Source organism: Vicugna pacos, chromosome X (genome assembly GCF_048564905.1).
Source record: "Vicugna pacos chromosome X, VicPac4, whole genome shotgun sequence".
In the NCBI taxonomy this organism is placed as follows: Eukaryota; Metazoa; Chordata; class Mammalia; order Artiodactyla; family Camelidae; genus Vicugna; species Vicugna pacos.
Genome location: NC_133023.1, coordinates 953,728 through 980,339, shown reverse-complemented (window position 1 = coordinate 980,339; position 26,612 = coordinate 953,728). Strand labels below are relative to the sequence as shown.

Below are 26,612 nucleotides of genomic sequence, written 5' to 3'. Positions count from 1 at the left end.
AATCCCCTCAACTGCCATGTGCTACCAAAAAAGAAAAAAAGAACTAACATTTGTTTGGGAAAGAGACTTGTCTAAGATGGGACATTATAAGAACCAGGCATTTATTAAATTGCTGAAATGTTTTATCTTTTCTATAATTTCAGAGATGCAGGGGAGTCCCCGGGGGGGGACCCTGTTTCATACGTGGAAAATGCGAGTGGGGCTGATACAAGTCCCCAGCGACTGAACGCCCACACCAGCTGCAGAATCGACGAGGCTGTCCGTTCCTGGTGAGTGTGAACGTGTGTGTGCACGTGAGTGAGCGGCGTGTGCGTTCCGCCAGCTACTTAGTGGAAAATACGATTCTTTCTGTTAAATTGAAGTGTCGTCGATTTACACTGTTGTGTTAGTTTTTGGTGCGCGGCGTAGTGACTCAGTTATACATGTGTGTGCATATTCCTTTTCAGCTTTTCCGTTACGGGCTGTTACAAGGTGTTCAGTATAGTTCCATGTTTTGTTCAGTAGGAACTTGCTGTGGACCTACTTTTGTTTCATTTTTTTTCCAGTTTTATTATGTCAAATTATTACAGTTTGCACATACACAGTATGGTGCATGTAAATACATATAAACAGTATACTGTACGTTTTTTTAGTTTTCACATGTGTACTAATTATTGCTTCTAAGAAATTAGATCTTTAGGCTCTTAAACTTACATAGTTGTCAAAGGACTAAAGGCAACTACAAAATAAGAATCTACAGAATGCGGTCATCCAGTCATAAAGGACAGTCAGATGTGCTTACACATATTCCAGAAATCAACATGATAATTAGTTCATTTGTGGCCTTATTGTTGTTGCTGTTATTTTTTAGATCCCTCATATAAATGATGTCATATGGCATTTTTCTTTTTCTTTCTGGCCCACTTCACTTTGAATGACAATCTTCAGGTCCGTCCATGTTGCTGCAAATGGCATTGTTTTATCCTTTTTTATGGCTGAGTAGTATTCCATTGTATAAATATACCACCTCTTCTTTATCCAGTCATCTGTCAGTGGACATTTGGGTTGTTTCCATGGCTTGGCTATTGTAAATAGTGATGCTATGAGCATTGGGGTGCAGGTGTCTTTTTGAATTTTATTTTCTCTGGATATATGCCCAGGAGTGGGATTGCTTGATCATGTGGTAAGTCTATTTTCAGTTTTTTAAGGAACCTCTATACTGTTTTCCACAGTGGCTGCACCAGTCTAAAGTCCACCAGCAGTGTAGGAGGGTTCCCTTTTCTCCACACCCTCTCCAGCATCTATCATTTGTAGACTTTTCAATCATGGCCATTCTGACTGGTGTGAAGTGATATTGCAGTTTTGATTTGCATTTCTCTGTTAATGAGCGACGCTGAACAGTTTTTCATATGCCTATTGGCCATTTGTATGTCTTCACTGGAGAATTGCTTGTTTAGGTCTTCTACCCATTTTTGGACTGGGTTGCTTGTTTCTTTGATATTAAGGTGTATGAGCTGTTTGCGTATTTTGGAAATTAGTCCCCTTGCCAGTCACATCATTTGGAAATATTTTCTCCCATTCTGTAAGTTGTTTTTTTGTTTGTTTGTTTTCTTGATGGTATCCTTAGCTGTGCAGCTGTTGATCTGTTTTATATGTAGTAGTGTGTATCTGCTAATCCCAAACTCCTGACTTACCCCTCCATCTCCCTTTACCCCCCTGGTAACCATAAGTTTGTTTTCTATATGTGGGACTCTGCTTCTATTTTGTAAGTAAGTTCATTTGTGTCATTTTTTTTTAGATTCCATATATAGGTGATACCACATGGTAAATTTTTCTTTCTCTCTGTGAATTAGTTCATTTAGTGTGATCATCTCTAGGTCCATCCAGGTTGCAGCATTTAAATTGCTTTATTTTATTCTTTTTCATGGCTGAGTAGTATTCCGTTGCATAAATAGACCACATCTTCTTTATCCAGTCATCTGTTGATGGACATTTGGGTTCTTCCATGTCTTGGCTAATGTCAATAGTACTGCTGTGAACACTGGAGTGCATGTATTTTTCCAAATTAGAGTTTTCTTTGGATATATGCCCAGGAATGGATTGCTGGAGCATATGGTAGCTCTGTTTTCAGTTTTATAAGGAATCTCCATCCTGTTCTCCATAATGGCTGTACAAAACTACATTCCCATCAACAGTGTAGAAGGTTCCCTCTTCTCCACACTCTTCCCTAGCACTTGCCGTTTGTGGACTGAAAAATAGAGTTCTTAACATTGACCTTGCCCTACAGGTGCTGGGGAGTGAGAGAGAGGATCCCCTACATTATTAATGATGTTGAACACCCTCTGCAGTGGGTCTTCAGAGACAGAGATTCAACTTAAAGTTTCCCTAAGAGGTGTTTTCTTGGGTCCACATGGGACTCAGAATGAGGAGGGAGGGTACCGTCCAGCAGGGCCACCTGAAATCCGTGGATCCTCTGCTGGACGTGCATTATAAGTGAGAGTCAGACACAGAAAGAGGATGGGATACAGGCAGACGCTTGATCAAGTTGTGCAGGATTTCAGCTGCCCCAAGCACACTGCATGTCCTGACCGGCTCTATCTCCCCAGCCGCCCTTGAAGAAAGACGCTCTTCTGACCGATATTTATAAATGAGAAAATCGAGGCAGAATACAATTAGTAAATGTGGAAGGGTCTGGATGCTAATTCGGACAGGGTCTTCCATTTGTGTGGAAGTGGTAGGGGCCAATGATTAATTTCAAAACATGGTCACAGTCTATTGGAAAACCCATAGGGTCTAGAATTTTAGAGATGGAAGGTCAGAAATTCCTTCTTGGACAGAAGTGTCCAGAATCCCTGGTGGAGCGTCATCCGGCTTCTGCTGGAAAGTGCCCCAGGATGAGGTCACAGAACCCCGTGTGGCAGCCATCATTCTCACCTCCCTGGAATCTGACTGGCGGGTCTTCCGCAGAGAAGCAGTGGTTAGTCATAGCAGTAGTTGTAGTGACAAAGATTGTCTCCTCAACCAGACTCCGTTGGGCTCGCCTGAATCCTTTTTCAAAGAGGTCTGATTTGGGAACTTTTGTGTTCATGTCTGCATTGCCCCATTTTAGCAAGAACACTGTTCAGTCAGTTTAACCAGAACCCTCACCCTGCATTTTTGGTCACCTTCATATGTGATCAATCTCCATATCTGGTCAGCCTTCACATCTGGTCCCCTTCCCAACTGGTCACCTCCACATCTGGTCAACTTCCATATCTCATCACCTCCACACATGGTCACCTCCACATCTAGTCAGTTCCACATCTGGTCACCGCCATATCTGGTCAACTACCATATCTGGTTATTTCCATACTTGTTCAACCTCCACATCTAGTCACTTTCACATATGGTCACTTCCACATATGGTCACCACTGTATCTGGTCAACCTCCAAATGTGTTCACCTCCATATCTGGCCACCTCCGTATCTGTCACCTCCACATCTGGTCCCCTTCCCAACTGGTCACCTCCACATCTGGTCAACTTCCATATCTCATCACCTCCACACATGGTCACCTCCATATCTGGTCAATCTCCACAGCTAGTCAACCCCACATCTGGTCACCTCCACATCTGGTTAACCTCCACAACTAGTCAGCTCCACATCTGGTCACCGCCATATCTGGTCATTTCCATACTTGTTCAACCTCCACATCTGGTCACCTCCACATCTAGTCAGCCTCCAAATCTGTTCACCTCCACATCTGGTCACCACTATATCTGGTCAACCTCCAAATCTGTTCACCTCCATATCAAGTCAAACTCCATATTGATCACCTCCATATCTGGTCACCTCCATATCTAGTCAACTCCCTGTCTGGTCATTTTCATATCTGTCCCCTCCGCATCTGGTCACTTCCATATGTCATCCACAGGAACTCTCAGGCACGTTTGAATTTCTTTCTTCACCCTTGGACTGGTCTGGTGAACACAGTCACCGTGGCTGCAATCAGAGAGCGATGGGGAGCTTTGTGACATCTGGATGAGTTACCACGAGGCTATTCTCCGAGTCTCTGTGATCAGAGGCTCAGGGAAACTGACAGGAGACCAGTGTGTATCAGGAAATGGTTCCCAGCGCATGCATGCAGCCCAGTCCTGCATCTGCCTCCGCCGCCACATCCCTCATGTGCTCTCAGCCCTGTCCTCTGGCCGGGCATCCTGCTGGTCTCCCCATGTCCCGGTTTGCTCTGTGTTCTGCGAGGCCAATTCCTGGGGGAGTCTGCATCTTCCTGATGCAGATTGCTTGTGACTTAAATCCTGTCTCTGGCTCGCCATCAGGCTGACAGGCGGTCTGATCTGGAAGGTCTTTGGGGACCTCCATTTTCAGACAGGAAAACCAAAGTTCACACCGGGTCTGTGATATGTTTGGTAACGGGACCATGCCTGAGCATTTTCAATGCCAAGTACATGTCCATGACTATTGAGGCTTGGATTTAAGCTCGTATGCCTGGAATCATTAGTTATACGTGTGTTTCTGTGTGTGTAACACGCACATATATGCCCCCCACACATACACACCTACCACATACTTACACGCTCATACACTTTGTCCATTACACTTCATTAATTAAAGCGTAATTATTAAAGTTCATTTACTAAAAGTATACTTTCCATCTACAAATTGGACAATCTGTCTTAACGTATTTTAAAACATTTATAATACACAATTTCCCCCATGACGGGAGAGATCAGAAACTTTGTTCTTTTTTGTTCCAACATCACAGATGCAGGGACGATAAGAAGGTAGCGATTAATTATCACATGTCCCCCAGGGGGCCAGTTTCTTGCATTGGGAACCATTTCCATGTAACTTCTTTCTCTTGCTGTGCCTTGGACCCCTGCCCACAGCCCCCTGGGGTGGGAGAAATAACCCATTAGGTATCGTACACTCAGAATGATGTTTAACCAAATATCTGGGCACCCCGTGACTAGTCAAGTCGAAATGTAAAATTAACCCCTACAGATCTAGGCTGTGTCTTTCTCCTCTACTCGGGGAGAAAGACGGAATCCGGAAAAAAGTGAGACAGCTCGAATACGAAGGAAAAGGACAAACATTTGCAGGCACTTCTATTTAGGACTTTCTTCCCCCCTCTCCTGCAAGGGCTTGAATTCTAGGTGGATTGATTTTGTTCTCATTTTTCGCGTGTTCGCTTTCAAATTGGGGGAAAGAGAATTATCCATCAATGGATCTTTAAGTTTGAAAAAACAGTCCAGGTGTTTATGAATTCAGTCCCCTGCCTTTGGGGATCTGCAGACGCTGTCCAGGGAGAAAAGCAGTTTCCTTTCTTAAGACTCTGAAAAAGCTCAGGCTGGCTGAGGGCAGATTCAGGGACGGGCCTGGGGATGGGGAGTACGGGGCACGGGGGGGAGCCGAAATTTGAGGAAAAGGTGGGGGTCTAGTCTTAACATGTCAAGTGACAGTTGTCAAGTTTCTGCCTGCAGCTGGGAGTTACCGTGGGCTGGAATCCTTATGGTTGGATCAAACTGTCACTTCATCTTGTATCAGCCCTAAGTGGTCAGGGTTCTCCAGGGAGACAGAATCAATATGATCGATCAGTTGATCGATTGATCTGTCCATCTATCCATCCGTCCATCCACCCATCTATCCGTCCATCTGTCCGTCTGCCTGCCTGCCTGCCTGCCTGCCTATCTATCTATCTATCTATCTATCTATCTATCTATCTATCTATCTATCTATCTATCTATCTATCTATCGAGATTATTTTGAGGAATTGGCTCATGCAGTAAGAGGGGTTGGCAAGTACAGAGTCTTCAGGGTAGACCAGCAGGCTGAAGACCCCAGGAACGAGCTGATCTGGTGGCTGAAGCCCAGAGACCGTCTGCTGGCACAATTCCTTCTTGCTTAGGGGAGGTTCGTCTTTATGTGATTAGAGGAGGCCCACCCACACTAGGGAGGACTGCCTGCTTGACTCATCCACCAAAGTAAATGTTCATCTTCTATCAAAAAAAAAAACCCACACACCCTCACAGAAACATCCAAAATAAGATTTGACCATAGATCTGGGTACTGGGATTCAGCCAAGCTGACCCATAAAATCAGCCATCAGAGATCCACCCCCTGACCCAGGGAGACAGAGGCCTGTGAGAAATCAACCAGAGACCTGGCCGGGGACAAGATCATTTTAGCAGAAAAAAGGCAGACGACTTCAGTGACTTCTTCAGGCTTCTCGAACTTTACCGTGTCTACGAGTTCCTGGGGATCTTGTGAAAATCCAGATTCTGATCCCACATGTCTGGGGCAGGGCTGAGGCTTCTGGATTTCTAACAAGCTCCCCGGCGAGGCCAATGGTGCTGGTCCATGGACCAGACTTGGGGCATCTGTAGATAGAGTCGGAGCATCCGTGGATAGACTTGTAGCATCTGTAGATAGACTTGGAGCATCCATGGATACACTTGGAGTATCCATGGGCCACACTTGGGGCATCTGTAGATAGACTTGGAGCATCCATGGATAGACCTTCACCCTCCAAAACCCAGGACAACTCTGAACCAGGCACAACCAGTGTCTGGATTTCTGGTCTCTACAGGGCCTCTTCCCCTGAGGCTCCGGAAATCCTTGAGTATCATCCGAGCAAGAGGTGCCCAAACACCTGGAGGCCGGGTGCCCTGGAAGGTGGTGGCCGCCCAGGATGTCTTCTGGGTCCTTAGCTCTGTGTAGTCAGGCAGGAAGCCTATTTCCTGCATGAGACAGCATGATGACCAGCGTGTACGGATTCCCAAGGCTTCGACAGAAGTATTCACCCCGATTAAAATGCAAGGCAGGCAAGATGGAGAGAGAACGCGGGTAGACAGACTCCCACCTGCTCTCCAAGTCCAGCTGCACAAAGCCATTCATAACACCCAGCTGCCCCCTCAACCACATTGACTATGTCTCACTTAGAACCAACGGGGGGCCATGGTGGGTCTTCCATGCCCGCCTTTGCAGAATGACATCAGGCGTTGGTCTGAAAGGGGATGCACAGACCACAGAATTGGGTGGGCAGTGTGGAAATCTATCTTCATTTGTGGCCCAGAGCTCTGAGCTCATATACCCGGCACTGATGATGTGAGGAGCTCGAAAATTTATCCCAATCTCTATTCCTCCAGATTCCTTAATAATGCACATGAAAATCACATTATGTTAGCTATTATTATAATTGAATTATATATACACACACGTGGTGCCCAGAAAACAAAGCTGACATAGTTTAATTATATTAGTAGCCAATGCAATATAACTTTATTAATATATAAATGCACATTTCTATATTAAGTACAAATACACATTTAATATGCTTAATAGAAATATGTTTATATATAAATATATAGTCAATCTATTTAATAGAAATATAATTATACGTAAATATTTTATATACATTAATTATAAAAGTATATAATACAAACTTATACATAATACATTTAATATTTAACAAGTTTATATATAAAAATATATATTTCATGTATTTAACAAGTATATATATATTTCTGTATATTTAATAGAAATATATTGTATATAAATATATATTCCATATACTTAATAGAAATCTAATTGTGTATAAATATATATTTCATAGAAATATATTTGCTTATATAGGAATATATTAAACATGTAAGTATTAAATATAAGTACATATTTAACAGGAATATATTTAATTATATATATAAATACGTATTTCCAAAACCAGAAGGGAATAAATACATTATGTGACTCCAAAGCTGTCTGCAAATCGGAGACAGCACAGATGCCCGCGGCTTTAAGCCGCCGATTGGGCTGTTTCGCCCTGGCAGGCGCCAGGGGACAGAGGCCCCACCTCGCTGCCTTCGCAGAGGGAGGAACCCGTTTGCCCGAGAGACGCTCGCTGGGCGACCGGCCGGCCTGGGCAGCGATCCCGGGGCGCCGGGCCGGGCCGGGCAGCGGGCCGCAGACCCGTGTGCCGACAGGCCCGTGTCTCCCGGGAGCCGCTCTCAGCAGGGACCCGGGCACCACCGAGCCGGGGCAGGTCTGCCCCGGGAGACCATCTGCGGCGGTGTGCAAGCCGCGCCAGGGCCTCACCGCGGGTGGGAACGTGCACTGCGGTTTCTGGTGTCTGGACAGCTGCCCTGACACCTTCTGTGGAAGCCACGGAGAAGCGAGGCCGGGGAGGCCCCTTGCCTGCAGCCAGCGGGACCCACGCGCAGAAGCCGGCTGCACGCGCCGCAGGGCGCACGGCGAGGACAGCCCCGTCTCCCGCTGCCGCTGGGTGTGCCCCACGCCCAGTCACCAAGGGTCCCCTGAGAAAGCGGCCTGAGCAAACGATCCCGCAGCCCCCTTCTTGTGCCCAGTCGCTGGGGACAGAGGGGGTGTTCATCCCCACCGTCCCCAGTGGCCACAGAGAAAAACCGGTGTGGGTTAAGTGCCCGCTGAGTCCCAGTGGATGCATGAAACGCTCACAGCCTAGCTGAGGAGTAACCCAATGCACAGGGTAAGGAACTTAAGTTTACAGAGAACTAAGTCATCATTCAAGGTCCCTCCACTGCTCAGGGCCAGCACGTCTCCCGTTGACCTGAAAGACCCCAGAATCCTCTTATGTGGTCACCTGGTGGCCACGGTTCCATAAGCAAAGCATCTAAACCCACTTGCCTCCAAATCAAAGATGGCGCACGGCAGGCTGGACTTCGTACGTCCTGAGGGCCCGCAGACCTTTTCTTCCTCCCTTCCTTGGTTCCACCTCTTCGTGCATGAATTCAACACGTATTTATTCATCCCGGGCTTCTCGGTGCCGGTCACCATTCTGGTCCCAGCGCAGGAACCAAGTCAGACGTCCCTGTTCCATGTCCATCCCCAGGGGGAAGAGCCAGCCATGAGCAAAGATGCAGATAGATGGCACACACTGTGTGTCTTCATGGCGTGGTCTGTTTCTGCGTGAGTGTTCTGAGAAAGAGGAAGGAGAAGACAGAGTGACCGGGGTCCTGTGGCTGGGGCAGGCTTCTAGGAGAGGTGATATTTATCCAGAGACCTGGATGAGGTCAAGGGGCAAAGAAGCAGGCTGTGTAGACAGGAGGGCAGCAGAGCTGGCGCAGCGCAAGTGGACGTGGGTGCCGGAGGATGAGGTCAGAGACCACAACGACAGGGCAGGTCTCGTGTCACGTGGACTTTGGACTTTTTCTCGGATGGAACCGATTCTGCTGGTGGTGCACGCATACCCCCGGGAATTCCTTGCCATTCCTAGAATCCTGCCTTGCAGTGCAAGCCCTACCTCTGTTGGAGGGCAGCCCTGATCTCTGCAGCACCTGTGGCCCATTTGAGTGACAACTTGGAAGTCTGGGAAAATCACAAAGCCCCGCCGGTGACTAACGCACGTGGAGAACACATAGCCCAGCTCCCACACGTCTTGGCCAGGAAAATTCCCAGCAGACTGTTGTATGGTGTTCATCTCGAAGCATCGCCACGATACGAAGCACCAGTCACCTCTGCATAGCTGGCTTCATCATTCACCTGTCCTTCGCTTCCCGTCCCCATTCCCTGCCCGGGGCCCCTGTCCCTCCCTGCATTCAGTCCTCCACCCAGGGTCCACTTCTGGGAGAAGGCCACTTAAGACACGTGAGCTAAGTCCAAAAAGGACCAGTCTGACTGCTGTGCAGAGAATAGACTGAATTGCAGGAAGGCAGTTTTGAGACGGGGCAGCAGGTCAAGGCTATTGGGGTTGTCCCGGGAGAGCTGGGGGCACCTTGGACCTGACTGGACACGCGGGCAGAGTGGTGAGACGCACTCACTGGGGACTTGTGGATGACCTGTGTGAACAGACCCAGGGCATCTGTGTGGCCGTGTGGGCTTTCCAGTTCCTCGCTTCTCCATCCCCTTCTCCATCTGTTTCTTACTCCCTCACCTTGCCGTCCCCAGCCCTCCCCACCCCCGTCACCTCTGTGTGGCTCCTGAACAGTGTTGCAACGTTTAACTCAACTCGGCTTTTATGGAGCACGTTGTAGGTGTTAGACACCGAGACGGGTACCGGGGAGACAGAAATTAGTCCTTCCCGTCCAAGGTGTGATGAACATACGGAGCAAATAAACAGGATACAGTGTAAAATTGCACCAGGTCTGTCTGATGTGAAGACAGCTTTGGGGAAATTAGTCTTTCCTGAGTAATTTTTTTTTGTGACAGTTGATTTACAATGTTGTATTCATTTCAGGTGTACAGCATACTGATTCAGTTATTTATATATATATATGTATATATAGACACACACACACCCACCCGTATATATATATGTGTTCTTTTTCATATTCTTTGCCACTATAGGTTATTATAAGATATAGAATATAGTTCCCTGTGCTGTACAGTAGGACCTTGTTGTTTATCTATTTTATACAGTAGTGTGTATCTGCTAACCCCAAACTCTTAATTTATCCTTCCACACACCCTTTACCCTTTGGTAACCATAAGTTTGTTCTCTATGTCCTTGAATCTCTTTCTGTTCTGAAAATTAGTTCATGTTTACTGTTTTTTTAGAGTCTACATATAAGTGATATCATATGATGGTTGCCTTTCTCTGACATACTTCGCTTAGGATGATAATCTCCTAGGTCTATCCATTGCTGAAGATGGCTTTATTTTATGCTTTTTGATGGCTGAGTAGTATTCTATTCTATTTGTTTATATAATATGTATGTGTGTATATACACACACAAATACACACACACAAACACACACTATATCTTTTTTATCCAGTTACCTATTGATGGACACTTAAGTTGCTTCCATGTCTTGGCTGTTGTAAATAGTGCTGCTATTAACATCTGTCATCTCAGGGTATTTTCCTGACACAGTGAGATGCCAGTTATCATAGGCAGTGAGGTTTGGGGCTGGATTGTGGCTCATGTCAGAGGGATGGGGGGTCTTCGTTTATACTGAAATTAATTTATTTCATTATAATTTATTTTTATAATTGATTTCCAATATTGTGTTAGTTTCAGATGTACAGCACAGTGATTCAGTTATTTGTTTTTGAGATTCTTTAACACTATAGTTTATTAAAAGATATTGAATATAGTTCCCTGTGCTATTACAGCACATCCTTATTGTTTATCTGTTTTATATATTGTGGTTTGTATCTGCAAATCCCAGCTCCTAATTTATCCCTCCCTGCCTTTCCCCTTTGGTAGCCGTAAGTTTGTTTTCTATGTCTGTGAGTCTCTTTCTATTTTGAAAATAAGTTCATTTGTACTGTTTTTTTCAGATTCCACGTATAAGTGATATATGATATCTGCCTTTCTCTGACTGACTTCACTTAGTAAGCTAATCTCAATATCCATCCATGTTGCTGTGAATGGCATTGTTTTATTCTTTTTCGTGGCTGCATAGTATTCCATTTTTAATGTATAAAAATAATACTCTATATTATTTATATTTATATATATACACATACACACATACAGAAATACACACATACATACACACACTACATCTTTATCCAGTCATCTGTCGATGGACATGCAGGTGCTTCCATGTCTTGGCTGTTGTAAATAGCGCTGCTATGAACATCAGGGTGCATGTATTTTTTTCAATTAGAGTTTTCTTCACATGTATGCCCCGGAGTGGGATTGCTGGATCATATGGTAACTATTTTTAGTTTTTTAAGGAACCTCCATACTGTTCCCCACAGTGGCTACACCGGTTTACACTCCCACCAGCAGTGTAGGATGGCTTCCTTTCTCCACAGCTTCTCCAGCATTTATTATTTGTAGACATTTTAATAATGGCCATTCCTACTGGAGTGAGGTGGTACCCCATTATACTTTTAATTTCTCTTTCTTTAATAATTAGCAATGTTCAGCATCTCTTCTTGGGTCTATTGTCCATTTGTTTGTCTTCTTTACAGAAATGCCCATTTTTATTCAGTTGTTTGTTTTTTGCTGCTGTTACTGAGTTTTATGAGCTGTTTATATATTGTGGAAATTAAGCTCTGTTGGTTACATCATTTGTAAATATTTTCTCCCAGTACATACATAGGTTGTCTTTTCATTTTGTGATGGCTTTCTTTGCTGTACAGAAACTTACATGTCTGATTAGGTCCCAGTGTTTATTTCTATGGCCTTGGGAGGTTGAGCTATGAAAACATTGGTATGATTTATGTCAGGGAATATTTTGCGTATGTTTTCTTCCTGGAGTTTTATGGCGTGGTGTCGTATATTTAAGTCTCTAAGCCACTTTGAGTTTATTTTGGGGTATGGTGTGAGGGGGTGTTCTGACTTCACTGATTTACAAGCTAAGTAGTGTTTCTGAGTGTCCATCTTCTGTAAATGCAGTGGCTATCAATTTAGATTCATCTCTCCTGATACATATATATGGTAAGCAAACACACAAATAGCTCCCTTCTAATTAACTGAAGTAGGTTGTTTTGCAATGTGAGCCTTCAAGAAAATAAAGATATTCATCAGACGTGAATCATCAAACCAACTGTCATGTGTATAAACCGTAATAATTTTCAAGGGACTGTGTAATTTACTTCATTTGTCTCTTGTGACAGTCCTGTGAGACAGGCCACATCATCACCACCACCACCATCATCATGACAGTCACAACCATCTCCACTATCATCATCACCACCTTCATCATCACCACCTTCATCATCATCACTACCATCTACATCACGTACATCAGCACCACCACCACCACCATCATCACAATCACCATCATCTCCACTATCATCACCACCACCACCATCATCACCATCATTGTTGTGTTACAGAAGTTGAGTCTTGCCTAAGGTCGCACATCTAATTCTTAACGACACCATCACTCATACGCAGTACCTCCCAAGGCAAAGATTTTTCCTCTCTCTGCCCACTGCCCTGACCACATACAAGAAGCCATCCTTCAAAGACATCCTTCTCTCTTCCTTCTCCTTTGCCTCCTGAAATGGGGAGCCATCATCCTGGACCATGAGGACAGGAGCCATTAACTGTGGATGCAGGAGCAGGGAGATGCAAGGACCCTGATTTCTGAGGAATATCTGACACCAGACCTGGACCATATACCTCGGGGTCACCTCAAACTGAGAGACACTCACACTTCCCTCCTTTTCCAGCACTCTTGTTTCAGAGGTTCTGTTCCCACCAGTCCTAATCCTGGTGCAGCATTCAAGCCCCACGCACCCTGCAAAACACCTCCTCATCCCCCATCCCTGCTCACACTAAACCCTCCTTCCCAGCGACTCTGACGGCAGCTCAGCCACATTTGTGATTTGGTTTGCTTTTCACTGAGGATACAAGCCGTGACCCTCAAAGGCAAACCTGAGTGAGAACCATTCAGCTGCAGCAGGTAGAAGCACTGGGAATAGCGATCTGTTCGGAAGGCTGGCTTATCATGAGGGATGTCTGAGAGAGCGATTAAGCAGTATTTTCTAAAAATCCAGTTTATTCTAAAGTGCATGTTTTCCATCTGTGGCCCGGGTTGAGTTGCCACAGGAAGGAGAGCTTTGGCTTGTGGTTTACTAAATCCCTCACCTCACATTTCTCATCACCGTTAAGTGAGTTAGATGAGCGTCCAGACCGTCATCCTGGAAAGTGAGTGTGAAGCCATCATCAGAGTCCAGCTGGAGATGGGGGCGATCAGCCCCTTGCCCAAGCGGGCATCGCAGCCTCTCAGCCATGCCCAGCTGTCACTGCATGGTCCTTGCATGTGGCACAGAGGGTGCAGGTCTGGGAGGACCACTGATACTATGGATAATCTGTCATCTCAGGGTAAATCACGACACAGTGAGATGCCAGTTCTCATAGGCAGTGGGGTTGGGTCTGGATGGTGGCTCATGTCAGAGGGACGGGGGTCTTCTTTTATATTGAAATTTATTATTTATTTCTTTATGATTTATTTTTATAATTTATTTCCAGTATTGTGTTAGTTTCAGGTGTACAGAGCAGTGATTCACTTATTTGCTGTTGAGATTATTTAACACTGTAGTTTATTAAAAGATACTGAATATAGTTCCTTGTGCGATTACAGCTCATCCTTGTTTATCCGTTTTGTATATTGTGGTTTGTACCTGCAAATCCCAACTCCTAATGTATCCCTCCCTGCCTTTCCCCTTTGGTAGCTGTAAGTTTGTTCTCTATGTCTTTGAGTCTCTTTCTGTTTTGAAAATAAGTTCATTTGGACTGTTTTTTAGATTCCACATATAAGGGATATCATATGATGTCTGCCTTTATCTGACTTACTTCACTTAGTAGGATAATCTCAAGATCCATCATTTTGTTGCAAATGGCATTATTTTATTCTTTTTCTTGGCTGTGTAGTATTCCATTTTAAGGTATAAACTACTAGTCCATTTATTTTTATATATATATCACTATGTGTATATATATATATACACACACACATACACACACTACATCTTGTTTTTCCTGTCATCTGTTGATGGACATGTAGGTGCTTCCATGTCTTGAGTAGTGTGAATAGTGCTGCTATGATCATCAGGGTGCATGTATCCGTTTGAATTCGAGTTTTCTTCAAATATATGTCCAGGAGTGGGATTGCTGGATCACATGATAAGTATATATATTTTTTAAGGAACCTCCATACTGTTCCCCACAGTGGCTGCACCAGTTTACATTCCCACCAGCAGTGTAGGATGGCTTCCTTTCTCCACAGCTTATCCAGCACTTATTATTTCTAGACTTTTTAATAATGGCCATTCCTACTGGAGTGAGGTGATACCCCATTATACTTTTAATTTTTATTTCTTTAATAATTAGCAATGTTCAGCATCTCTTCTTATGTGTATTTTCCACTTGTTTACTTCTTTACAGAAATGTCTATCTAGGTGTTCTGCCCATTTTTATTGGGTTGATTATTTTTTGCTGCTGTTATTGAGTTGTATGAGCTGTTTGTATATTGTGGAAGTTAAGCTCTTGTTGGTCACGTCATTTGCAAATACTTTATCCCAGCACATACGTAGGTTGTCTTTTCATTTTGTTGATGGTTTCCTTTGCTGTGCAGAAGCTTATAAGCCTGATTAGTTCCCATTTGTTTATTTCTATTGCCTTGGGAGGTTGAGCTACAAAAACATTGGTATGATTTATGTCAGGGAATATTTTGCGTATGTTTTCTTCCTGGAGTTTTATGGTGTCGTGTCTTATAGTTAAGTGTTTAAGCCACTTTGAGTTTATTTTTGGGTATGGTGTGAGGGAGTGTTCTAACTTCATTGCTTTTATATGCTGAGTAGCGTTTCTGAGTGTCCATCTTATATAAATGCAACAGCTATATATTTAGATTCATCTCTCCTGATACATATATATGTAAGCAAACACACAAATAGCTCCCTTCTAATTAACTGAAGTAGGTTGCTTTGCAATGTGAGCCTTCAAGAAAATAAAGATATTCATCAGATGTGGATCACCAAAACAACTGTCATGTGTAAACCATAATAATTTTTAAGGGACTGTATAATTTAGCTCATTTGTCTCTTGTGACAGTCCTGTGAGACAGGCCACATCATCACCACCACCACCATCATCATGACAGTCACAACCATCTCCACTATCATCACCACTACCACCATCATCATCATTACCACCATCCTCACAATCACTATCATCATCACAACCATCAGCACCACCATCAGTACCACTAATATCATCACTGCCATCATCACCATCATCATCATCACAATCACCATCTCCATTATCATCATCTCCACCATCATCATCATCACCATCACCACCACCATCATCACCACCACCATCATCATCACCACAATCACCACCACCATCACAATCACCATCATTCCACTATCACGACCACCATCACCACCATCATCACAATAACCATCATCTCCTCTATCATCATCACAACCATCATCATCACCATCACAACCATCATCACCACCACTTTCACCATCATTACCACCATCACGACTATCACTACCACCATCATCACAATCACCATCGTCACCATCACCACCATCACCATCACCACCACCTACATCAGCACCATCACTGTCATGACCACCACCACCATCATCACAATCAGCATCATCTCCACTATCATCACCACCATCATCATCACCACCATATACATCAGCACCATTACCAAAATCACCACCACCACCATCATCATCACCACCATCACCACCACCATCATCACCATCATTGTTGTGTTACAGAAGTTGAGCCTTGCCTAAGGTCACACATCTAATTCTTAGTGACACCATCACTCATACACAGTACCTCCCAAGGCAAAGATTTTTAGTCTGTCTACCCACTGCCCTGACCACATACAAGAAGCCATCCTTCAAAGACATCCTTCTCTCTTCCTTCTCCTTTGCCCCCTGAAATGGGGAGCCATCATCCTGGACTATGAGGACAGGAGCCATTAAGTATGGATGCAGGAGCAGGGAGATGCAAGCACCCTGGTTTCTGAGGAATGTCTGACACCAGACCTGGACCATATACCTCGGGGTCACCTCGACCTGAGAGAGACTCTCATCCCTCCTTTTCCAGCACTCTTGTTTGAGAGGCTCTGTTCGCACCAGTCCTAATCCTGGTGCAGCATTCAAGCCCCACGCACCCTGCAAAACACCTCCTAATCCGCCATCCGTGCACTCACTGAACCCTGCATGCCAGCTCTTCTGATGGCAGCTCAGCCACTTCTGTGGTTTGGTTTGCTTTTCACTGAGGATAAAAGCAGTGACCCTCAAAGGCAAATCTGAGTGAGAACCATTCAGGTGCAGCAGGTAGAGGCACTGGGGATAGCGATCTGTTCGGAAAGCTGGCTTAGCATGAGGGATGTCTGAGAGAGCGACTAACCAGTATTCTTTAAAAATCCAGTTTATTCTAAAGTGCGTGTTTTCCATCTGTGGCCTGGGCTGAGTTGCCAGAGGAAGGAGAGCTTTGGCTTGTGGTCTCCTAAATGCCTCACCTCACATTCCTCATCACCGTTAAGTGAGTTAGATGAGCGTCCAGACCGTCATCCTGGAAAGTGAGTGTGAAGCCATCATCAGAGTCCAGCTGGAGATGGGGGTGGTCTGCCCCGTTCCCACGCGGGCATCGCCGCCTCTCAGCCATGCCCACCTGTGACTGCATGGTCCTTGCATGTGGCACAGAGGGTGCAGGTCTGGGAGGACCCCTGATCCTACGGACAAGTCTGTCGTCTCAGGGTATTTCCCGACACAGTGAGATGCCAGTTCTCATAGGCAGTGAGGTTGCGTCTGGGTGGTGGCTCACGTCAGAGGGACGGAGGTCTTCTTTTATATTGAAATTCATTACTTATTTCTTTATGATTTATTTTTATAATTGATTTCCGATATTGTGTTAGTTTCAGGTGTACAGCATAGTGATTCAGTTACTTGCTTTTGAGATTATTTAACACTGTAGTTTATTAAAAGATACTGAATATAGTTTCCAGTGCTATTACAGCACATCCTTGTTGTTTATCTGTTTTATATATTGTGGTTTGTATCTGCAAATCCCAACTCCTAATTTATCCCTCCCTGCCTTTCCCCTTTGGTAGCCGTAAGTTTGTTTTCTATGTCTTTGAGTCTCTTTCTGTTTTGAAAATAAGTTGATTTGTACTATTTTTTTAGATTCCACATGTAGGTGATATCATATGATACTAGCTTTTCTCTGACTTACTTCACTTAGTAGGATAATCTCAAGATCCATCCATGTTGCTGCAGATCGCATCATTTTATGCTTTTGTATGACTGGGTAGTATTCCATTTGTTAATGTATAAAATAATAGTCCATTTTATTAATATATATGTGTGTGTACACACACACACACACATACACATACATACTACATCTTCTTTATCCAGTCATCTGTCGATGGACATTTAGGCTGTCTCCATGTCTTGGCTACTGTAAATGGTGCTGCTGTGAACACTGGGGTGCAGGTGTCATCCTGAAGTAGGGTTCCTTCTGGATATATGGCTAGGAGCGGGATCCCTGGGTCATATGGTAAGTCTATTCCTAGTCTTTTGAGGAATCTCCATACTGTTTTCCACAGTGGCTGCACCAACCTGCATTCCCACCAGCAGTGTAGGGGGGTTCCCCTTTCTCCACAGCCTCTCCAGCATGTGTCATTTGTGGATTTTTGAATGATGGCCATTCTGAGTGGCCTGAGGGGCTATCTCATTGTGGCTTTGATTTGCATTTGTCTGATAATTAGCGATACTCAGCATCTTTCCACATGCCCGTTGGCCACCTGGACATCTTCACTGGAGAAATGGCTGTTTTGGTTTTCTGCCCGTCTTTTCATTGAGTTGTATGAGCTGTTTGTACATTCTGGGAATTGAGCCCTTGTCAGCCGCATCGTTTGCCAATACTCCCTCCCAGTCCCCACGTAGGTTGTCTTTCCGTTTTGTTGATGGCTTCCTCTGCTGTGCAAAAGCGTTTGGCTTTGATCACTTCCCATTTGTGTGTTTTTGCTTTTAATCCTATTGCCTTGGGAGCCTGAGCTAGGAAAGCGTTGCTATGATTTGTATCGGAGAATGTTTTGCCTGTGTTTCCGGCTAGGAACTTCATGGTGTCATGTCCTCTGTTTTACGTCTTCAGGCCATTTTGAGTGTGTTTCTGTGTTTGGTGTCAGGAAGTGGTCTGACATCCCAGCATCCAGTGTTCCCAGCGCCACATGCTGAAGGAGCCATCTTTTCTCCCTCGTATAGTCTTGCCTCCTTTGTGGAAGATCACTTGACCGTAGGTGTGTGGGTTCATTTCTGGGCTCTCTCTGTTGTTCAAAAATGCAGTGAAACAGTAAAAGAGCTGAATACGCTTTGGGGAACCCACCCAGGAGCCCAGGGCTGAGGGAAGTCAGCTGAATTCTGTCCGCACAGACGTCCACCTTCCAGCCCCCACGGGGTGGACAGAATCCTGCCCCCGCAGATGTCCAGGTCCTGGCTCCTGCCTGGTGGACAGTAACGGCCCCAAATACGTCTACATCCTAATCACCAAATTTTGTGCATATGTGAACTTACACAGCCAAGGGGACTTCGCAGATGTGGTACAAGTTAAGGACCTTGACGTGGGAAGATGACCGCTGACAAGGGGGTCCAGTGTCATCACCAGGGTCCCAGTAAAAGGCTGTCAGAGGAATATCTGGTTGCAAGGTTCTGCATGGCTGGCCTTGACAGTGGAGTTCGGGGCTGCAAGTCCAGGAGCATAGGGGCCCCCAGAAGCTGGAAAAGGCAGGAAGTCCATTCTCCGCGGGAGCCCCCAGGAGAACGCAGCCCTGCGGACACCTTGAGTTTAGAGGTTTCTGTTTAAAACCACAAGACAGCACAGTTTTGTGGTTTGAAGCTGCCAAACCCGCGGTCCTTGTCGGAGCCACCGTGCGTAGGAAAGTCGTGCAGAATCCAACGGTGTTAAGGAGGCAGGTAGCTGCTGCTTTGAGAGAGACAAGGTCGTGTGAAGACTCGATGCGTAGGACAGAGGGGAGGAGGTGGCAGCAAGGTCTGTTGTGCAGCGTGTCGATTTCCACGCCTGTCCGACGTGCAGCTCCCTGGGAGACAGTAAGCTCTGTAAAGCCAGGGCCCAGTCTATCAGGGTTACCTTCAACGGGTGAGCAGACCTCCTCCCCCTGCCCCACCTGGCTCCCCTAGGGGCCCCGTGAGAGCCGGTGGAGGAAGGTTGCAACGTCCGAGGTCAGGTGAGCACCCAGGCCGCCCCCCGCATGCCCGTGTCGTTGACACCATCCAGGCGTCTGGAACGCGGTGCACGGTGACTTGCATTCTGGGGACGCAGCAGGGACTCTGTCAGCTCCTGTCTCATTTTGGTGGACCCGGGGCCCCTCCGTCCCTCTGATGCAGTGTGCCCACATAGACCATGTGCTCTTATTTCATTTCAGGAGATGCAGATCACAGAGGTGGCTCCCCTCCCGTCCTGTCAGCTCCTGAGCTGGATGAAGGACACCTGGACAGGTGCAGGCGGCCCGGCCAAGCAGCACTGCACGGCTTTCAGGACGGCGGAGGTGAGTGACGGGCGAGCCCCGGCCCTTGTCTTGCCTCTTTCAGTGGAACTTCTAAACCCTGTGGACTTCCTGCCGCGGGGATGCCACGTGCACCTCTGATGTCCAGGCCCGCGCGGGCGTGGGAGAGGCAGCCCAGGAGAAATGCTTTTGGCCTCAGAGCCGGTCAGCTGTGCTTGTGAACCTCAGACCCCCTCCTCGCCGCCGCCCGCGCGTGTCCTGTGCAAATCATTCACCTCTGCTTTCTCTGCAGGATGGGAGGGCTGGGGGCTCAGTGATGTCCCCATAAAACTTACATGATGAAGTCCTGGCCCCCAGGACCTCGGAAGGGGGCTGTGTTTGCAGATGGGGTCTTTAAGGAGGTGATGGAGGTAAAATGAGGTCACTAGGTCGGTCCTGATCCCAGAGGACTGGGGTCCTTGTAAGAAGAGGAGATGAGGCCCCAGACACACACAGAGGGACGCCCACGTGAGGACACAGGGAGGAGATGGCCATCCACACGCCAAGGGGAGAGGGCTCAGGAGACAACAGCCTTGCTCACATCTGGTCTTGGACTCCCAGCCTCCAGGCCTGGGAGGAATAATGTCTGGTGTTTAAGCCCGCCCGTCTGTGTGACTTTGTCATGGTGGCCTGAGCAGAGTCACACTGAGTCACCAGCAGCATTTTATGTCTGTTTATTACATACATACACTTCTAGATAAACGCCCAGGTACATACACATGCACACAAGGATGTGTGTGTGTATAACATAGATCCCAGGGGGTGAGACTCAGATACGAGACGTGCATCTGAACGTGTTTTGCTAACGGCCAGGTGTGTTTTCATTTAAAATCTGGGAGGACAGAGAGAAATCTTGTGTAGGTTTTGAACTTGGTTAAAAGGAGGGAAGGATGCTGGTTTCTGGATTCTTCTGAAATTAGACTAAAGGTGTGTGTGTCTGTGTCTGTATGAGTCTGCATGCACGCGCATGTGCGGGGCAGGGGGCACGTGGTCAGGTGTAGAGATTGCGGAAAGCCGTTGGTGACGGAGGTGGGAGGTGTGGGGCGGTTGTGCACTCAGAGTTACTTCCAACTTTAGTCACTGTCGCCAGATAGCGAGGTTCCGCCGGGCGCCCCAGGAGACGCGCAGGCCTGCCGCCCCGGGGCCTCTGAGCCAGCCGGGACAGCTCTGTGCTCGCTGATGGAAACAGCAGGTGATTTCTGTCGCGGAATCTCTACAAACTATGTGAAAGCAGTCAGCTACTTAGAAGCAGCCACCTGTCTCCCCGAAGTCACAGAAAAACAGCCGTGACGTAAAAGCCAGCCCCGTCTGCTCCCGGGCGCTCAAGGCAGTGAAACGAAGTGTCATTCTTCTAGTGCCCGTAGTCACAGTCCCCACGTTCTGGCGGGGGTGGGGGGGGGGGAGAAAGTCCAGCAGTGACACGGTCTGAGATACTGATTCTTGAATATTCTGTCAGCAGGATCGAGGGACTCGGACGCGGCGAACAGTGAGGCCATCAGGCAAGACGGACAGCCTTGCGCCACTTAAGGAGTCAGCGGTGTTCGCACGTAACAAGCCATTCCCGCCTCCCCGCCGGCCTCAGGCGACCTCCCACGCGGTGTCACGGATCCCGGGGACTCCCCGGGGATGTGAAATCACCCCAGATCTCACCAGTGCAGCAGCGTGTCACGGTTCGGTGACATCGTCTGGCTGCAGTGCGGACAGGACGCCTGTGTCTTTCTGGCGTGAATACGGAGCACGGGGGAGCCCAGCTCTTCCAACATGTGGTACCTCTTCCCCCAGATGCTCCTTCCTGGTCAACCTGGACAGTAGGAAATATTGATCTGGATGACAGGGCAGGGATGACCCCAACAAATAGGGGAACAAAAATGGCTGGTTCTGCCGGTCCAGCCAACTTGGGGATGGTGGATTTGCGATCAGAGTCCGAATTTTAGTGCAGGGGAAGATCCGGGGCTCGCAGGAGCCCCAGCGCCCAGGGCTGTGTGTTGGGCAAGCTGATCAGAACTGGTTCCGGACCCAGAGCAAGTCGGGGAGGACGGCAGGTCAGCAGGGTCGTGCCCGTGGGAGGTGAGATCTTCCCAGCCGCTGCTTCGTTCCGTCCCTGGGGCCATATCGGGATTGTTCCAGGACATGGGGTCCCCGGATCTTTCAGAGGGGACTTAGATTGCCAGCCTCTCCCTGGGCACCCGGGAGGTGGGGAAGTTGGTGCTGATAATCACCCCCTCTGTTTCTTCTTTCCCTGAAGGATGGACGTCCCCCCCCTCCAGCTCTGGTAAGCACCATGGGGGCGGCACAGGGCCGTCCGTAAAGGGCTTCCAGAGGCATGGAAGTCCATGTGGGCAGGGCCCCCGGGATGGAGACGGCGAGGAAGTGGACCCTAAGACGGATTCATACTTGAGTTGACGCTGGGACAGCGTCCAGCGTCTCCTCTCAAAGGTGAGCTTCGCAGAGCAGGCGTGTTACCCATCGGATTCACTGTGACATGACCATGTCCAGCCGACACCTCGACGCCCGCAGTGCAGCTGTCAGGAGCACTCATCTCAGAATCGTAAGTCGGCTTTAACGTCTTTGGTCTTAAAGGAAGCAGCCTCTACAAAAGTGCTAGTAGCTGCATGTTACATTAGACACACACATTTATTTATACACACACAGATATAACGCTGCGTGTATGTCTCACAGAGATGCAAATACTGTAACTGTTGTAAACTTAGTATATAAAGATGAACATACATACCAGAGAGCAGGCAATATATTACACACATACTGTATGATTTACAATACGCAATAAACATACAGACTGTATACTGTGTAACATAGTGAATTTGCAACTCACAGTGTTATCTTGTATAGTATATATGCAATGCATACTATATATTGTATTTTGTGTATGTAATTATATATAAGTAGTATGTAGTACAATATGCTATTATATAACAAATATGAAATATATTGTATACATTGTTATATACTATACAATTAAAACATGTAAGTGAAAAATATACAATATATAATATATGCAATTTAATGTACTACAAAGTACATATTTACTGGTAAAATATATTACACAGTGTATATTATACAAAAATTACTATATGACATACTTATCTATTATCTTTGTGTACAGTTAACATTGTATAACATTACTATATACATTGTATATATAACATTACTATATAACAACTTGTGTACAATTAACATTATGCAACACACTTACATATTTACATATAAAAAACAGTAACATCTGTATTATTTATATTAACATGATAGTATGTAACACTTATATAATTAACATAATCATACTTATACATGTTGTAATTTAAGTATGTTATATACTAATATGTTATACATAATATATAACTATAGTTTGAAACAGTTCTATATATGTATAATTCATAATACTAGTATGCAACATACTTACATATTTATGTACAATATATGTAACATTTTAACATACTTATATATAATTAACATATTAGTGTGTAACACCTGTATTATGTATAACATAATATCACTATATATAATATAAATTATAATTAACACATTATGTAACACATGCTGTTAATATGTATGTTAAATAACATAATATATACTATATAACATGTATTAACATATTAGTATGTAATATACTTAACCTCTTATGTATAACAATATTATGTAATATATTTTTATATTATGCATAATTAACATTAGTATGTAATATACTGATATATATAACAATTGTATATAACATACTTATATACTAATATTGTTTTATATACTAATATTAGTTATACATAATATATAATGTATAAAAAACAGTAACATTTATTATGGATAACATACTTATATGTTGTGTATAATTAACACATTAGTATGCAATATACTAATATATATAAATGTTAATATAAATAAGTTAATGTATATAACTAATGTATTCGTATATAACATAGTTATATACTAATATGTTAAGTCTTACTATTGTATTCAGTGTATAATGTGCTTATACATATTAATACACAATATGTAATTTAAATATTAGTACATAACATATAATACTACTATGTAACCTACTTACATATTATGTATAATTTACATTAATACTGTTAGTGATATATATAATTAATAGTCTATAAGTATGTTACATTAAGTATGTTACATACTAGTATTAGTTATATATAATGTAGGTAAGTGTTACACAATAGTATGTTAATTATACATAAGTATATATTATGTATATTATATAACAAATTATGTAACATACAAACTAATGTTAATAATGTATATAAGTATGATACACACTGATATAAGTGTTGCATACTAATATGTTAATGATGTATGTTCTATAATGTTAATTATATATAATTATGCATAATATGCAACATATTTACACACTAATTTTAATATATTATATAACATGCTTATATATAATTAACATAGTGTGTAGCACATCTAGCCTACATTATGTATAATTAACAACAGTAGTATGTAACATACTTATATATTATACATAACAGTATGTGTTATAATGTGTTATATATTATGTATAACTAACAATATTACTATGTAATATACTGATATAATATGTATAACAGTATATTACATACTTATATACTGATATTGTTAGTTATACATAATATATAACATTCTTCTGTATTATGTATGACCAACACAGTATTACTATATAACATACTTATCTATAATGTATAATTAACAAAATACTAGTTTGTAGGACACTTAACCTATTATGTAACATACTCATATTACATACTCATATTATTAACATTAGTATGTGTGTAACACACTTACCTGTAATTAGTATGTGTGTAACACACTTACCTGTATTATGTGTAACTAATATTAGTGTATATTTACCTGTATTATGTGTAACTAATATTAGTGTATATCATACTTATATATTATGTATAATTAGTATATAACTTACATACTATTGTTAATTATACATAACACTTATCTCATATATAATTAACATTAACATACAAGTTATATGAATGTTACATGTTAATGATATATAATATATATCAACATATTAGTATACAGCATAATTCTATATCATTACAATTAGTACATAACAACTTATATATTATGTATAATTAACATTACGTAAGTATGTTACATACTAGTATTATACATAATGTGGGTTAAGTGTGCTACACACTAATATGTTAATTATACATGTTATATATTAACATTAGTGTCTATGTTATATAATGTGTTAATTACACATAATTTGTTGTAATATCAGTGTATATCATACTTATATATTATGTATATTATGTTATACATAATATAGGTAACTGTTGCACACTAATATGTTAATGATATATGTCATATACTAATGTTCATATAATTATATATAGTATATAATTATAATTATAGTATATAGTAATTTCAATATTATGTATAGTTATATAATTATATAATATATATACATAATATTGAAATTACTATATACTATAATTATATATAGTTATGTATAATTAACATTATGTATAATATGTACCATATATACTAATGTTAATATGTAACATATGTATAATTAATATTAGTGTGTAGCACACATAACCCACATTATGTATAACAATACTACTATGCAACATACTTATATATTATGTATATTACTATAATATTATTATTTAACACACTTAATATTAGGTTAACTGTACATAATAGTTATGTAATACAGTGATATATTACTTAGTATTACTATATAACACACTCACCTATTATGTATAATTAACATGTAACATTAACATACTTATATATCATTTAGTGTGTAACACACTTACCTGTATAACATAATATCAGTGTATATCATACTTCTATATAATGTATATTATATAACATACTTAGGTATAACTAATATACTTGTGTGTATTATACATAATATATGTTATATATTAGGTATAATTAACATAATATATAAAACATACTATTACGTATATTGTAACACTTATGTATAATTAACATATTAGTATATAACATACTTGCCCCTTATGTATAATTAAGAATATTAGTATGTAATGTACTGATACAGGTAACAATTGTATATAACATACTTATATACTGTTACACATAATATATAACATACTTATGTTAATTATGTAATGTAACACTATTATGTAACATACTTTTATATTATGCATAATTAACATTAGTATGTAATATACTGATATATGTATAACAGTATATATTATGTACTGATATTGTTAGTTATACGTATGTAACATTCTTACGTATTATGTATGACCAACACAGTATTTGTATGTAACATACATATATTTGTATATAACTATCTATTATGTATAATTAACAGAATACTAGTATGTAGCACACTTACCTATTATGTAAAACTAATACTGGTGTATATCATACTTTTGTATAATTAACATTAGTATATAACTTACATACTAGTGTTAATTATACATAGTATATAACACTTACATAATTAATATACTAGCATCCAACATTATATGAATGTTACCATTACATGTTAATCATACATTAGTATACAGCATAATTATATACCATTATTATGTATAATTAACAATTTTTATGCATAATATGCAACATACTAATGTTAATATATTATTAACCTACATTATGCATAATTAACATAATAGTAGTATGTAACATATACATAACAATATATAAGTGTT

At 42.8% G+C, this 26,612-nt stretch overlaps 2 long non-coding RNA genes across 3 annotated transcripts in view; one reads left to right on the top strand and one right to left on the bottom strand.

Moving 5' to 3' along the window:
* Positions 1–26,612, top strand: part of LOC116277244 (uncharacterized) — a 61,085-nt gene that overhangs the window by 19,453 nt on the left and 15,020 nt on the right. For both annotated transcript variants that reach the window (XR_012067453.1, XR_012067454.1), the window contains 3 exons: positions 144–269; positions 19,837–19,959; positions 21,416–22,504. This is a non-coding gene — a long non-coding RNA (uncharacterized lncRNA). The remainder of the gene's footprint in view (positions 1–143; positions 270–19,836; positions 19,960–21,415; positions 22,505–26,612) is intronic.
* The window catches only part of LOC140691780 (uncharacterized), a 59,550-nt gene continuing 52,891 nt past the window's right edge, over positions 19,954–26,612 (bottom strand). Inside the window, exons 4-6 of the long non-coding RNA XR_012067457.1 lie at positions 22,351–22,564; positions 21,607–21,757; positions 19,954–21,169 (exon numbers count right to left, since the gene is read on the bottom strand). This is a non-coding gene — a long non-coding RNA (uncharacterized lncRNA). The remainder of the gene's footprint in view (positions 21,170–21,606; positions 21,758–22,350; positions 22,565–26,612) is intronic.